Genomic DNA, 10,596 nt, shown 5'->3' on the forward strand with positions numbered 1-10,596 from the left:
GTCTTCCACCGGAAAAATCCTGAACTTTTCCGAAAATTAGAAATCAACTTCCCTTATGTGAATCTTATTCTCCGGACCATTCCGGACCTCCTCGTGATGTCCTGGATCCCATCCGAGACTCCGAACAAACTTCGGTCTCCATCTCATATTCCGAATCTACTTATGCGACATCGAACCTTAAGCGCGTCACCCTACGGTTCGTGAACTATGCGGACATGATCGAGACTCCTCTCTGACCAATAACCATTAGCGGGACCTGGAGAACCATCATGGCTCCCACACATTCAGTGATAACTTAGTGATCGATTGAACCATTCACATACGATACCGATTCCTTTTGTCACGCGATACTTTACTTGTCCGAGGTTCGATCATCGGTATCTCCATACCTAGTTCAACCTCGTTTCCGACAAGTAATCTTTACTCGTACCATGGTATGTCATCTCTTGTGACCTAGTCACATGCTTGCAAGCTAATTAGACGACATTCCACCGAGAGGGCCCAGAGTATATCTATCCGTCATGGGGATGGACAAATCCCACTCTTGATCCATATGCCTCAACTCACACTTTCCGAATACTCAATCCAATCTTTATAACCACCCATTTACGCAATGGCGTTTGATGCAATCAAAGCATCCTTCCGGTGTAAGTGATTTACATGATCTCATGGTCGAAGGACTAGGTAACTATGTATCGAAAGCTTATAGCAAGTTGAACTTAATGACTTGATCTCATGCTATGCTTACTATGGGTGTGTCCATCACATCATTCACCCATTGATATGATCTTGTTATTAATAACATCCGATGTTCATGATCAGGAAACCATGATCATCTATTAATCAACAAGCTATTTAAATGAGAGGCTTACTAGAGACTCTAGTTGTTTACACAACACACATGTATTAATGTTTCGGTTAATACAATTATAGCATGGAGTGTAAACATTTATCATGAACACTAACATATAACAATAACTATTTTATTATTGCCTCTCGGGCATATCTCCAACAAATCCGTCAAGGAAAATACGAAGCTCTTACAAGTTCTTACCAAACAGGAGGAAGGATTAGTGTTGCACGAAAGATTGCCAAAGCGATTACCAGGTATTGATACAGAGCACGTGGAGACAATATGTAGAGTTGTAGGAAGGCTAATATGGTAACAAACAACAATCGTCAAAACAGCAATGCAATATTGATAGTATGCTCAACAACGGTACTGTGCTGGTCCTAGGCAAGACCGTACTAGAGACACGAGCCTAGAACACTAACAAGGTCACGGCGTGGCACACAAGCAACCAGCAGCGATGAGGTGGCGACCAAAAAGCGAAAAATCACTATGATGGCGAGTGTCTTAGAATGATTCCCAAGGTCTAAAAACAGTATAGCCTCAGAAATGTTTTTGTCAAAATTTCTGAAAGGTGCTCCGGAAAGCGCACAGGCGCCAAAAAAATGTCGCTACAGTAGCGAAAAGTGATCTCCAAGGTCGAAAACTAGTGTAGGAAGAAAAAAATTTCGGAGGCATTTCCAGACTTTTTATTAGCTCTCCACAATTCTTTACCAGCGGCCGAAACTTATCTCACGGAAATTTTTTCTACATTATGGACGAAATTAGAAGGCAACAACTAATAAGGAAAAACAAGAAAACCTAATTCTACTCGGACTCTGTCATGGTAGAGAAACAACACGAATCTATGTCGCGGTAGGAAACATGGTATATGGCAGATGTATATGATGGTGGGTGTATATGGCAGTGGCGGAAGTATCAATATGGTGGGTGTATATGGCAGTGGCGGCAGTATATGGTGGTGATGATCTGCGAGCGATGCGAGTATGCGGCGGTGGCGTAACTACTATGACCAGAACTCGAAACTCTAAAGGAACTAGACGCTAAGACCAGCAACTCGACACGAAGATGCAGACACAAATTCAACTATGCAAAACTGAAAAGACAATGCAAGGCGTGGCAGGGGCTATGGGACGGATGATCTAAACCTAATATATTTCTGGCTTTTTCGTGGGTTTATCGGTATGATGGCAGATGCAATCTACACTAAAAGCTGTGAAATATCACTGAGCAACCTGAAATCTGATACCACTTGATAGGGCAAAGTGTCCAATATTTTGATGAGAGTATGATAGCATCGATTTGTTGGTGGAGTTCATGGTTGATGATCCGACTACACGTGCAAAGCTCGTGCGCCAATGCAATCGCTAGGACAATCTCTGGGAGTTACTGATCTTGCGGGTGCATGATCAGCCTGACCAAAAGGTCTTAATTCCTTCCTGAAATCGAGAACAAGTAAGAACTAATAATGCAATCAGAATTATTGCGGATATAGATGAAAGCTTTATTGAAAAGGTGGGATTCCGAATAGTCAGTCTTGTTCTGGGCCTTGGCCTCAAAAGAAGTACACGAAGAGTTGCAGCAATGGCTAAATTTTAGTCTAATCAAAATCCGAGTCTAAATGTGACGACTATGGGGGTATTTAACGGAGGTAAAGGTGGGGTTTCGACCAGCCATGCATATGGTGGCCAAACCAAACCCTAGAAGACCTTTCCCCCTTCAATACTGACTCTAAATGGGGGCCGACTTAATTCCTGCTAGAATTGCATGGGCCTAGCCCAAACTTTAAAAGTGACGCTGCACCATGTAACTATATGGACGAAATTATGAAGTGGAAATCTCTATATTTTGTCCATGTCTTCATCTCTTATTATGGTGGCTTCAAAGTTCTGAAATCTCCACTTGCATCGTCCTCTTCAATCCTCGTATGTTTGCTGCCATCTCCTCCATGTGTGATCATGCTCCAATGCTTGTCCTTCTCATCCATGCTAGGTCCATCATTCCTAAGAGTAAGAAACACATCTGATTTAGGTAGCATCATATTCTCATGTATGTGAGGAATAGTTCCAAGAAATGAAAGTACCTGATAGTTAAGTTGTTTGGCACGAGCTCGAGTGATTGGTACTTGTATTTGTGTGGTTGTAGGTACAACGGTTGTATCAAAAAATGGGATGTCCTCATCAATACACCACCTCAAACGGACACAACTGTGTCGCTGAATGTACCGCCCTGTACCTTACAAAATATGGCTCCTAGAGAGCCCATACAAATTGTCGGGACCAACAAAAGGCAGAAATAGCTACAAAAGAGAAAAGTAAAAAAAGACGCAGGTTGGTCTACTTGACCTCCGTCCGAGCAGTGCTAGCAGAAGCGGAGGACGTCGGGTCAAGGAAGGCGATGACTTTCTTCGAGAAGGCCTTGGCGTCCTTCACCAGAACCTTCCACTTCGCTAGTTCAAGCCCTTGGGAGTGCCAGCTTTCACCCAGTCAACTTCTCGGCCGCTGGCCGCGACAATGGCGATGGTCCCTTCGACTCCAATCTTCAGGCTAGCCTGACCATAGGCCAAAGCCGGATCTTCCTTCGCCAAGAAATATTGAGTGAGCTGGGAGAAGATCTCCGGCTAGGTATCCTTTGGGAAGAAGTGTTGGAAGATGCGCTTCAGGGCGGCCCGTGCAGAAGAAATGCATGTGCGCGCCAAGTCACATTTCAGTTCAAGAATATCGAGAGCGTCAATAAGACGATCATCAGATTCTTGGTTCAACGTATACTGCTCACCCATCTTCCCTGCTGGACAAAAACAGGAGTTCGTCAACACTAGAGATAAACCAAAACAGGCAAAAGCAGAAGGTAAATGGAAGCACGGCTTACTAAAAAATCTTCGGTTCTGCGTTTCTAAGCGCTCCACTATAGCATTCTCGCGCTCGACTTGCTGGGCCTCTTTCTCGCTCAAAGCGTCTTCAGTGGCTTGACGCGTCTGGGGAAGACCTTCGATAGTAGTGGCATCCTTTTTAGCCTTTTTGCGAGCTGTCTCGCTGGCTTTGAGCTTGGCCTCCAAATCGTCGGCACGTTGCTCGGCACGGCGGAGTGCATCTGAAAGGAAAATGTTAAGAGTATGCAGAATCAAGATGAGGATGTGTAACACGTTAAGAGAGTCAAAGCTTTACCTCTTAAAGTGGCGGCCTTGTCGCAGAACCCGATAAATTGAGAGCCCAGGTTGACTAGCTCTTTCATTAAAGGCTGCACAAAAGTTGACAAGGTAGAAAAATAATGTGAGGGGAGAAAATTCGATAAGCAAAAAAGGCGACAAGCAAAAAAGGCGACAAGTGATGCGTGTAATTGACACGTCCGTTGGGAACCCCAAGAGGAAGGTGTGATGCGCACAGCGGCAAGTTTCCCTCAGTTAGAAACCAAGGTTTAATCGAACCAGTAGGAGTCAATAAGCACGTTGAAGGTTGATGGCGGCGGGATGTAGTGCGGCGCAACACCGGAGATTCCGGCGCCAACGTGGAACTTGCACAACACAACCAAAGTACTTTGCCCCAACAAAACAGTGAGGTTGTCAATCTCACCGGCTTGCTGTAACAAAGGATTAACCGTATTGTGTGGAAGATGATTGTTTGCAAGAAAACAGTAAAGAACAAGTATTGCAGCAGATTTGTATTTCAGTATAAAAGAATGGACCGGGGTCCACAGTTCACTAGAGGTGTCTCTCCCATAAGATAAAAGCATGTTGGGTGAACAAATTACAGTCGGGCATAACAATGCACATACATGTCATGATAAGTACAGTGAGATTTAATTGGGCATTACGACAAAGTACATAGACCGCCATCCAACTGCATCTATGCCTAAAAAGTCCACCTTCAGGTTAACATCCGAACCCCCTCCAGTATTAAGTTGCAAAACAACAGACAATTGCATTAAGTATTGCGCGTAATGTAATCAATAACTACATCCTCGGACATAGCATCAATGTTTTATCCCTAGTGGCAACAGCACATCCATAACCTTATGGGTTTCTGTCACTCCCCAGATTCACGGAGACATGAACCCACTATCGAGCATAAATACTCCCTCTTGGAGTTACTAGCATCAACTTGGCCAGAGCCTCTACTAATAACGGAGAGCATGCAAGATCATAAACAACACATAGGTAATAACTTGATAATTAACATAACATGGTATTCTCTATCCATCGGATCCCGACAAACACAACATATAGCATTACAGATAGATGATCTTGATCATGTTAGGCAGCTCACAAGATCCAGCAATGAAGCACAATGAGGAGAAGACAACCATCTAGCTACTGCTATGGACCCATAGTCCAGGGGTGAACTACTCATTCATCACTCCGTAGGCGACCATGGCGGTGAAGAGTCCTCCGGCAGATGAATCCCCTCTCCGGCAGGGTGCCGGAGGAGATCTCCAGAATCCCCCGAGATGGGATTGGCGGCAGCGGCGTCTCCGGAAGGTTTTCCGTATCGTGGCTCTCGATGCTGGGGGTTTCGCGACGGAGGCTTTAAGTAGGCGGAAGGGCAACGTGGGGGGCCACACGAGGGCCCCACACCATAGGTCGGCGCGGCCAGGGCCGGGCCGCGCCGCCCTATGGTGGCGGCGCCTCGTGGCCCCACTCGACTCCTCTTCGGTCTTCCGGAAGCTTCGTGGCAAAATAGGACCTCGGGCGTTGATTTCGTCCAATTCCGAGAATATTTCGTTACTAGGATTTACGAAACCAAAAACAACGAAAACAACGAAGCGGCTCTTCGGCATCTTGTTAATAGGTTAGTTCTAGAAAATGCACGAATATGACATAAAGTGTGCATAAAACATGTAGATATCATCAATAATGTGGCATGGACCATAAGAAATTATCGATACGTCGGAGACGTATCAACAAGCAACAAAAAAGGAACATACATCTTCAAGAAGAGGACCCGACGTACTCCCAGCGGCAAGCTCATGTGTGCTCCCTGCCCCGGTTCTAGCTTTCTTCGACTTCGTCGCTTGGGGGCTGGGCACGGGAGTTGGTGCTTCTGAGTTATGCTGCGGGGGAGGCGAGGTTTCTGAAACAACACGGTGTTCTTCGGAAAGAACCAACATGTTGGAGGTGCTCCTAGGAGCTGGCCCATGAGCTGCGGGTTCTTCTTGTTCCCCCTCGTTAGCTCTATCGACATAGCAGCAAAATAAAAAAAATATGAGAGAACCAGAAGAAAAGGAGATAGAAAAAGACAAAAAGGGGAGAAACTTACGAGCTAATAGCGCCAGTCATGGTGAAAGGTTCGAAGGCATCTTGGTCATCTGGAGAAGATTCTTCGGCAGCTGGTTCGGCAAGCTTGGATGCGTCGGAATCTTCGACATCATTTCTCTTCCACTTGCGCCCATCTGGAGAAGTGGCAGAAGGAGGAGAGACGGAGTGAGTAGACTCAGAACGTTGTTCTGATTCTGTGTCTTTGTCAGAAGAACCCGCAAATCTATGAGATCCCGCGGGTTCACTCTCAGGAAGGGAGGATTCTTGCGAGTCGTCGGTAGCAACGACTCGCTCATCCACTTCCCCACCTTCAGGTAATGGGGGAAGAGAAGAGAGGGTTTGGCGGCTCTGCAAGGTATAACGCAAGGAAAGACAAGAAAATAAATACACAAAAGGGAGAACAAAAGCAGTAGAAAAATAGAAAGTACAACTCGAAAGAAAGTACTTACTTCTGGAAGGGCGTGGCTACCACTATATGGCTCCACGCAACAGGATGATGGAACTTCATGGTTTTTGTTCAAGGAGGTGAAGCGGCAGATGAGTTTCTCCAAGTCCTTCACAGAGAGATCCTTGGAAATACGGTCGGCGTCTTCAGATCCCGAATACAACTAGAAAGGATTTTTGCGAGCCTGCAAGGGCCGCACTCAAATCCGAAGGAAGTACGCAATGATCTGCACACCCAAAAGTTCTGCCTCGTCGGTGTTTTGAAGCTCGTGGATGCAGGTAATCAGGGCGTTAGTGGCCGCTTTTTCTTCGGCTGTGGCCTCCGCGTCCCAGGAGTTGCGCCTCTAAATTTCTTCGGTAGGATCAAAGGCGCAAGACCATAATCTTGGGTGACAGAAGACTCGTCCTGGATGTACCAACCACTTCTTGCGCAGCCTTGAACGGAGTCGGCAAATTTCACATTGAAATAGTCGACATCAGGACGGACCCAGATGCAAACGCCACCTACGTTGTAGATGATGTTCTTCGAATTGTTGCACCGGAGATAAAAGATGTGTTTCCAAAGGCCTTAGTGAGGATGGATGCGTAGGAAACACTCGCAAAGAGTGATAAAAACAGAAATGTTGAGAAGAGAGTTTGGGGTCAGCTGATGCAGCTGGATCCCGTAGATGAAAAGCAAGCCACGAAGGAATTCGTGGACAGGAACGGAAAGGCCGCGAACGAGGAAGTCAACGAAAGTTAACCGGAATCCAATGGGAGGATGAGGAGAGCTCTCATCTCCGATCTTCAGGCCCTCCTTCTAGAGCAGGCCCATCTTCTTCAGCAGCTTTTGGTCTTGAGCGGAGATCTTAGACCACTCCCAACCTGAGACCTTGACCTTCTCCACGACCTCGTCGGTGCCCGGGGCACGGTTCTTGCACTGCTTGGTGCACGGAGCCATGGCGGACACTGTGGTGGAGAAACAAGGGGAAAGAGAGCGTGTGTGCAAGGAGCTCGAGAAACAGCAATGGCTGAGAGAGAGAAAGAGCAGATGCGCAGCGCAACAAAGGGGATGAATGAGGAGTAAGAAGTGGATTTATAGGGAGAAGATGATGCGTCCGGCCGTTGGATGAAAAGGGGAAGTGTTCCAAACCCTACGCGTGTCCAAAGGGTAAAAGGGTCTTACCGCTCCAAATTTACCGAAAGGAAGTTACTTCGCGCGTGCCGGAAATTACGGAGGACGTGTGTCCCCCACTTGCGCGACGTGTCGATGGCGCAAGTTTTGGACCCACGACCCAGTGGGTTGACAGGAGACGTGGCTTCCAAGGTGGGCAAACGTGGCTATCGTCAGCAGCGACGTCATTCAAGAAAGCTTCGAGTGGTATCACAAAAATATAGTGACCAGAAAACTTCGAGTTGTAAAAAGGTGTATGGTTAAAAAGAGAAACTTCGAGAGGCTATGATCAAATGCAAGCATATGTTCATATGCTCGGGGGCTACTCTTATCAGAAGTATTATTTATACTTCTGATAAGAGGATGAGGCGAAAGAAAAAGTACAGAGTTGACCAAAGTAGCAAAAGTTGAGCCTACAGCCAAGTGCAAACACTCGGCTGTAGCCTCGGGGGCTACTCCCATCAGGAGCGCTGGTCGCGCACCCGATGAAATATGAGGAAAAAGAAAGAAGAGAATGACAAGACAATATAGAGTTGCAGACGAAGTATTTTTATCGTACATCTTTGAATTACAAATAACTTGTCATGTACTCCCATCGGGAGATCAAGATATTGTCATCAGATAACTCGAAGAAATTCACAATTCCAACAGCCAACAAAGTCACTCGATAATATATTCTAAGAGCACCTCCACCGCGGTAAAAACTCTGAATGCCGTAAAATTTTACGAAGGTAAGTCCCCAGGATCCGTCCTGTGTGGTGTGGTATCGCACCCGAATGCGCTCTACCACTTCATCCGTATCAACATATACGAAGAAAAATCCTAGCGGACGCGTTAGGTACTCGATAAAACATAATTGGGATTCGATTCACGATAAGTCCTTAAGCGGTGTGTGTCGAATTACGCCAGTATACCGGGTTCAAGTCCAGGGACTTGAGCTGGAAGTAGGTTTATGCGGGTTTGCGGCAAGAACAGTTAACTAGTACCTGATCCGTCAGATGAACCAGCCCCATCTACCAATATCCATGTACAAAATAAATGTTAAGTAAAAATATTCGGCTCGATGATATATAAAGATGCGACTCAATTCTACGATGGAGATTTTGCTTGATTCTACGATTCAAACAAAATCTTGGGAGCTACTGACATAGGCATCCCGAATGGGCCTACCGAATAAAGTACCCGAGGTTATCTGGAGGACCACGACTCGAAACTTTCAGGGCCCAGAATCCCGGCGAATATCGATAAGAAATATAGAGTTATATCAGGAATCTTGAATCATGTAATCATATGGGAAAGACTCAGATAGTTTCCGAGAGCTTGTAACTTGTACGGCACGAAATCCCCCGGCTCTTCCTCCTATATAAAGGGGAGCCGAGGGGAGGAGAAAGGATCGAATCTATTGTCAACATACACCCTAGTTTTCTTAGTCGAGCACCTTTTCGGCTGAACCTTCAAGATCTACTTGCCCTCTACTTTCTACGAAACCCTAAGTCTACAATCCGTAGGCATTGACAAGTTAATTCCTTGTCACCTTCCTCTTGGGGTTTCCCAACTGCTTCCACAACAACCGCCACCAAGATTGTCTAGCGCCGTGAATAGCACCAAGTGCACTTTGTAGTCAAGACACTCTTTGTAAAACCTGAAGCGGTTCACACATGCGTGAGGTCAAATATACATGCAACCGATCAGCACCAAAGAACCTCTCCCAATTACTAGTACGTTTTATTTTAAGAATATGAGAATCAAAAGCTGAGCTTTCTTTTGCTCCTTGTGTTCATTGCAGGGCTCAGAAGGTTTAGAAACTTGCTTCTAGTGCACATAGCTGGGCTGTGAGGTGGCACCACAATAATATTTTCAGCACACCTTTTCTTTTTGCCTTTTCCCACCTTCACAGCAGTATTTGGGTCGGATTTTGATCTGCATGTGGGCACCCGCCACCGCGCCATGGCCGCCCGCCGCCGCGTCCTGCCCGCTCGACGCCGCACCATGGCCGCCCGCCTCCGTGTCCTGGCCGCCCGACGCCGCGCCATGGCTTCCCGCCTCCGCGTCCTGGCCGCCCGACGCCGTGGCATGGCCGCTCGGAGCCACGGCGATTGGTGCAACACCCTCTGTTGCAATACGACCCATGGCCACCCTAACCTCCAGTCTCCGCCGCCAGGGCTAGGGTTCAGTCGCACCTGGGAGAGGAACTGGATGGAGGGGTTTCCTGGACGCTACTGAAATTTGTTCTTCTACATAGAGGGATATTTTGGTCTACACATGAGGAAACTAATGGAAAAACATGACGGGAGTGACGGCAGTGTCATAAGAGGCAAAAACTTAAGGAAACATGTCATGTAGGGAAGAAAATGTTGGCCAGTGTCAAATAAGGCATGTGATTTTAAGGCAGTGTCATAGAAGGAATTTTCTCATTTTGATACCCTGCAAAGCAACTTTAGTTACTGCTGCCATGGGAGTTTCCTATTGTTGTTTCAATACCAATGATTGTTGTTGTGAGCTTGTCTATTATTATCCAAATTTGCATACTACTGCACTGAAGTTGCCTCATGAAGTTGCCTCATGTTGCTGCAAAGTTGTTTACCTCTGCTTTGAAGTTGCTTCACGCAGCTTTAAAATTGCCTGCCGCTGCTACGAAGTTGCCTACTGTTGTTTCTGATGTAGTACCATCGGTTGTTGTAAACTTGTCTATTGTTGTGAAGTTGCTTTTTGCTTTTGTGGTTGTTTTCTAAGTTGTCGATCGTCGGTGTATAGTTGCATGTCACCGAATTTGTTGTTATCTATGTTGCGGTGAAGTTGTCTCCTCTCTCCAACCCATGAAATTATCATTTTTTCGTCGCGCACCAAAGTTGCTTAGTCGCGAATCAAAATTGCTCTATCGCGCACTAAAGTTGGTTC

This window comes from Lolium rigidum, chromosome 7 (genome assembly GCF_022539505.1).
Source record: "Lolium rigidum isolate FL_2022 chromosome 7, APGP_CSIRO_Lrig_0.1, whole genome shotgun sequence".
NCBI classification, from domain to species: domain Eukaryota; kingdom Viridiplantae; phylum Streptophyta; class Magnoliopsida; order Poales; family Poaceae; genus Lolium; species Lolium rigidum.